Source organism: Phyllobates terribilis, unplaced genomic scaffold, assembly GCF_046119375.1.
Source record: "Phyllobates terribilis strain yellow unplaced genomic scaffold, ASM4611937v1 Scaffold_4__5_contigs__length_816908805, whole genome shotgun sequence".
NCBI classification, from domain to species: Eukaryota; Metazoa; Chordata; class Amphibia; order Anura; family Dendrobatidae; genus Phyllobates; species Phyllobates terribilis.
Window position 1 is genome coordinate 681,352,648 of NW_027362764.1, and position 6,277 is coordinate 681,358,924.

Here is a 6,277-nt window from a genome sequence, read left to right on the forward strand (position 1 = left end):
TTTTCAGAGCTAGATGCAGAAAAAAATTATTTTTAATTTGCAACCTGATCGAGGTCAGTATAGATGGACTAATAGACCAAGTCCCACACACTGCTAGAAGCCCAAATATTTTTTCAGAGCTAGATGCAGAAAAAAATTATTTTTAATTTGCAACCTGATGGAGGTCAGTATAGATGGACTAATAGAACAAGTCCCACACGCTGCTAGAAGCCCAAATATTTTTTCAGAGATAAATGAAGAAAAAAATTATTTTTAATTTGCAACCTGATGGAGGTCAGTATAGATGTACTAATAGACCAAGTCTCACACACTGCTAGAAGCCCAAATATTTTTTCAGAGCTAGATGCAGAAAAAAATTATTTTTAATTTGCAACCTGATGGAGGTCAGTATAGATGGACTAATAGACCAAGTCCCACACACCGCTAGAAGCCCAAATATTTTTTCAGAGCTAGATGCAGAAAAAAATTAAATTCAATTTGCAACCTGCTGGAGGTCAGTATAGAAGGACTAATAGAACAAGTCCCACACACTGCTAGAAGCCCAAATATTTTTTCAGAGCTAAATGAAGAAAAAAATTATTTTTAATTTGCAACCTGATGGAGGTCAGTATAGATGGACTAATAGACCAAGTCCCACACACTGCTAGAAGCCCAAATATTTTTTCAGAGCTAGATGCAGAAAAAATTATATTCAGTTTGCAACCTGATGGAGGTCAGTATAGATGGACTAATAGAATGATGCTATGCCCAAAAGATTTTACTTCACTAGGTGCAGTAAAAAAATTGGTATTCTATACACAGGTGGTATATCTTGCAACACAGATAGGCTACTCCACTGACTAACACACTCTCAATAGGCCAAAAAGGATTAGCTTTGCTAGATTCAGCCAAATGCTGTGAAAAAAACTTGCACAGCACTGGCACAGACCTGCCTGGCAAAAACTGATAGGAACTGATGTAACCTAGTCCTGAAAAGGACTCCAATTACAATTAGTCTTTACCACCACAATCTATCTATTTAAGAGCACAGACCTGCTTGATAAAAGTCGTAGGAAATGCTGTAACCTAGTCCTTAAAAGGACTGCAATCACAACTATTCCCTACTCCCAAGCTATCTGTATATTTGTGCGAAAATTGGCTTGAAATTAACAAGGTATAGCGCACACAGCAACAGCGGTGCCGTCTAACACGCAGCTGCAGCAGTGAGAAAATGGTGGCGACGGGGAAAATGGCTTGGTCTTATAGGGCAAGGACATGTGACATACACTGCCAATCACACATGCCCTTGCTTGTGTGAAAAAAAGCACTTCGCTCCGTGTGTGCGCTGCTGATAGGCTGACAGATTGCACCTCCCCACTGCAAATGCGGGAAAGAGAAAAAAAAATGGATATCTTCATTGTTCCTGCAGAGATCCATCCCCTGCCCCTCCCCCCGCCCCGCTGTACACTCAAACTGCGTATTAACATTAATTTTCATCATTACTGAGAAAAAATCCAGTTATGATTTTGGTACACGAACAGTTATCGAACATAACCTCGAACAGCCGAATTTTTCTCAAATTGTTCGTGTTCGCCGATTGGCTCGAACACCGCCCAAAACAGCTCGAATTTGAGATTGGCGAACAGTTCGAGTAGAACAACGCTCATCTCTACTTGCCACTCCTGCGGTTTCTGCTCTGCATCTGCTCGCTGCTCCGGCAGTCCTGTCCTGCTCTGCTTCTGCTCGCTGCTCCGGCAGTCCCGTCCTGCTCTGCATCTGCTCGCTGCTCCGGCAGTCCTGTCCTGCTCTGCTTGCGCTCGCTGCTCCGGCAGTCCCGTCCTGCTCTGCTCTTGCCCACCGCTTCGGGCATTCCCTCTCTGCTGTGTTTGGCTACCGCATCTGCGGTTCTGTTTCTGTGACCCAGTCTGTACTGGGTCTTGTCCTCTCTGTGCTCCAGCTTGTCCTTTCGGCCAGTACCTCCCCGCCTGCATACTCGCCTGTATCCACCCGTCTGCATACCTGCCGTGTTCGCTTATATCCACCAGTCTGTGCCAGCCTAACCTGCCTGTTCCAGTAATCCCTGTGTGGGTCAACCCCCGTGTCCGGAGTTTGACCTGGAGTAGCACCTGGTCCCTCTGCCCGGTTTCTCCTTGGTGCACTGGCGTCGTATGCCGTCGTGCCACCTTGGTCGGATCGGCCAGATACTTAGTCACGCCCCTCCAGGCACTCTCCGGTTCATGGTCCAGTGGAACCACTACTCCCGCACACGCCAGTCAGTCCGGGCGTGTGAATAAAAGCGAGCAATCTGGCCGTGACGGGGCGGGCTCCGAAGGGTCCATGCAAAGGCTGTGCCGTCCCTACAGGTGTGGTTTGTTTAGCAGTGATTCACCCGCCACATCAGGTGTCTTCAAAAATGGATCGGCGCAGGGTCTCCTGCAGGCTAAACCCTTAATCGCGGTAATGTGACAGAAAGAGCAAGCTGGACCCGTAACTTGGGGGCGGAGCGAGACGTCCATGGGTCAATGAAGGAAGAGGGTGAAATGGTTGCCAGTGACTTTGAGCTGCTCTTCAGGGGGGAGGGTCATGTTGCCTGCAAAGGTCTTCTGCTTGGGGTTACCGGTGGTTGCCTCCAGCCACGCGGGAGACGCTGGTCCTGGTGAAAAGGAGCCTAGTATTAAAAGTAAAGAAGTAACAATGCTGGAGGCCCACGGTGATCAGAAGGATGCTGGTATTTTGCAGAGATGAAATAGTGCAAGAGAGAAAGCAAATGAAAAAAAGAAAAGAGAATGAATGTGTGGACTTGTGAAAGGGAATGGAAAAAAGGCATAGAAGAGAGTGCCCGCTGCTGGTGGAAGGAAGGAAAAAGCAAAAGCCTACAGCACCTGGTATTCCCAAGCGGTCTCCCATCCATGTACTAACCAGGCCTGACCCTGCTTATCTTCCAAAATCAGATGAGAGCAAGCGTGTTCAGGGTGGTGTGGCCGTAGGCAGAGACAAACCTCTCACTTGCTGCTTTTCTACTTTGACGTCTGGCTGCCGGCTGCCCTTTCCAGTGCTCAGCAAGACCAGGTCCTTTTGTGCTTTCCCTTCTCTTCAATTTTCTTGCTGGCTTCCTTAAAAGGTCTTGTAGACAGAAGGCCCCACTCAGAGCCGCTGAGCTCACTGATCGGCTGCAGAGCTGTCGACGGAACGTCAGCTTCGCGGCCAATAACACAGGCCGGGAGCAGAGGATAGACTCACCGGTAGACCCGGGTAGGGTGAGTACAGCGCGGTTAGTTGCTTTCTAATACCCTGCAGCCGGGGATTAACTTTTAATGAAAGTGAACAATCCCTTTGACTGTCTGCAGCGCGCCACACCTAGGAAGCGCACTCTCACACACAAGCCAGCATGTACACGTGCTCGCACGTGACAACACCCCCTATCTGCCCCTACAACCTCTCCGTCACCATGCGTCAGACTCTCCTGCCTGTTTTATGATTTCAGGCCCCTAGCAGGAATCACCCCCCCCTCCCCAATTCCTTCCTTGCCTTCCTTGCCTTCCTTGCCTTCCTTGCCTTCCTTGCCTTCCTTGCACTGAGGTTAGCTCTTTGTTAGCCGTCTGGCTTGGTTACACAAGCTTCTTTGCAGAGAAACATGTTTCTTCTGCTGGCCCTCGCTAGGCGGCCGGCATCCAAAAGCTTCCCTGGGCACCTGCTGTAAGCCTGGCCCCTTCACGGCCCCGGGTGCTTTTAATGCCATCATTTCCACACGGCGAGCTGCGGAGTCAATAAGCACTCCTAGCCGTGGCAAGGAGCTCGGTGTCAGGCCTGCGTGAAGGCGGCGGGGTAGCGTACTTAGCTGCCACCTGGCTCAGAGGCCTTGGGGCTTCCATCATCTAAGTTACTTAAGGTCGGTGTCCGGCAATGCGCCGTTCCATGCTAGACGAGCTGGGCAGTAGGGGAAAACGTCATCAAAATGGTCTACACCACCCGGTGTTGCCAGGAGGTCTCCCATCCAAGTACTGTCTGAGCCCAGCTCTGCTTTGCTTCCGAGATCAGACGTATCCAAGGTGGTATGGCCAGTAGACACTGCTCGATCTATCGCCCGGCCAGCCTTTCTCAGGATCGCTTGGTGGCGAGCAATCTGGCCGTGACGGGGCGGGCTCCGAAGGGTCCATGCAAAGGCTGTGCCGTCCCTACAGGTGTGGTTTGTTTAGCAGTGATTCACCCGCCGCATCAGGTGTCTTCAAAAATATCTCGGCGCAGGGTCTCCTGCAGGCTAAACCCTTCATCGCGGTAATGTGACAGAAAGAGCAAGCTGGACCCGTAACTTGGGGGCGGAGCGAGACGTCCAGGGGTGAATGAAGGAAGAGGGTGAGATGGTTGCCAGTGACTTTGAGCTGCTCTTCAGGGGGGAGGGTCGTATTGCCTGCAAAGGTCTTCTGCTTGGGGTTACCTGTGGTTGCCTCCAGCCACGCGGGAGACGCTGGCCCTGGTGAAAAGGAGCCTAGTATTAAAAGTAAAGAAGCAACAATGCTGGAGGCCCACGGTGATCAGAAGGATGCTGGTATTTTGCAGAGATGAAATAGCGCAAGAGAGAAAGCAAATGAAAAAAAGAAAAGAGAATGAATGTGTGCACTTGTGAAAGGGAATGGAAAAAAGGCATAGAAGAGAGTGCCCCCTGCTGGTGGAAGGAAGGAAAAAGCAAAAGCCTAAAGCACCAGGTATTCCCAGGCGGTCTCCTATCCAAATACTAACCAGGCCCGACCCTGCTTAGCTTCCGAGATCAGGCGTGTTCAGGGTGGTGTGGCCGTAGGCAGAGACAAGCCTCTCATTTGCTTCTTTTCTACTTTGAAGTCTGGCTGCCGGATGCCCTTTCCAGTGTTCAGCAAGACCAGGTCCTTTTGTGCTTTCCCTTCTCTTCAATTTTTTTGCTGGCTTCCTTAAAAGGTCTTGTAGACACAACGCCCCACTCAGAGCCGCTGAGCTCACTGATCGGCTGCAGCGCTGTCGACGGAACATCAGCTTCACGGCCAATGCCACAGGCCGGAAGCAGAGGCGATACTCACCGGTAGACCCGGGTAGGGTGAGTAGAGCGCGGTTAGTTGCTTTCTAATCGCCTGCAGCCGGGGATTAACTTTTAATGAAATGGAACAATCCCTTTGACTGTCTGCAGAGCGCCACACCTAGGAAGCGCACTCTCACACACAAGCCAGCATGCACATATGCTCGCACGTGACAACACCCCCTATCTGCCCCTACAACCTCTCCGTCACCATGCGTCAGACTCTCCTGCCTGTTTTATGATTTCAGGGCCCTAGCAGGAATCACCCCCCCCCCCCAATTCCTTCCTTGCCTTCCTTGCACTGAGGTTAGCTCTTTGTCAGCCGTCTGGCTTGGTTACACAAGCTTCTTTGCAGAGAAACATGTTACTTCTGCTGGCCCTCGCTAGACGGCCGGCATCCAAAACCTTCCCTGGGCACCTGCTGAAAGCCTGGCCCCTTCACGGCCCCGGGTGCTTTTAACGCCATCATTTCCACACGGCGAGCTGCGGACTCAATAAGCACTCCTAGCCGTGGCAAGGAGCTCGGTGTCAGGCCTGCGTGAAGAGCGGCGGGGTAGCGTACTTAGCTGCCAACTGTCTCAGAGGCCTTGGGGCTTCCATCATCTAAGTTACTTAAGGTCGGTGTCCGGCAAGGCGCCGTTCCATGCTTGCCGAGCTGGGCAGTAGGGCAAAACGTCATCAAAATGGTCTACAGCACCCGGTGTTCCCAGGAGGTATCCCATCCAAGTACTGTCCGAGCCCAGCCCTGCTTTGCTTCCGAGATCAGACGAGATCAGGCGTATCCAAGGTGGTATGGCCAGTAGACGCTGCTTGATCCATCGCCCGGCCAGCCTTTCTCAGGATCGCTTGGTGGCGAGCAATCTGGCCGTGACGGGGCGGGCTCCGAAGGGTCCATGCAAAGGCTGTGCCGTCCCTACAGGTGTGGTTTGTTTAGCAGTGATTCACCCGCCACATCAGGTGTCTTCAAAAATGGATCGGCGCAGGGTCTCCTGCAGGCTAAACCCTTAATCGCGGTAATGTGACAGAAAGAGCAAGCTGGACCCGTAACTTGGGGGCGGAGCGAGACGTCCAGGGTGAATGAAGGAAGAGGGTGAGATGGTTGCCAGTGACTTTGAGCTGCTCTTCAGGGGGGAGGGTCGTGTTGCCTGCAAACGTCTTCTGCTTGGGGTTACCGGTGGTTGCCTCCAGCCACGCGGGAGACGCCGGTCCTGGTCAAAAGGAGCCTAGTATTAAAAGTAAAGAAGCAACAATGCT

At 51.5% G+C, this 6,277-nt stretch overlaps 3 pseudogenes; all 3 read right to left on the minus strand.

Annotated features, from left to right (window-relative positions):
- Positions 1-2,849: 2,849 nt before the first annotated feature.
- LOC141268806 (5S ribosomal RNA) lies at positions 2,850-2,968 on the minus strand (annotated as a pseudogene).
- A 1,699-nt stretch (positions 2,969-4,667) lies between these two features.
- On the minus strand, positions 4,668-4,776 carry LOC141269669 (5S ribosomal RNA; annotated as a pseudogene).
- Positions 4,777-5,708: 932 nt separating this feature from the next.
- Positions 5,709-5,828, minus strand: LOC141267428 (5S ribosomal RNA; annotated as a pseudogene).
- Positions 5,829-6,277: the final 449 nt, after the last annotated feature.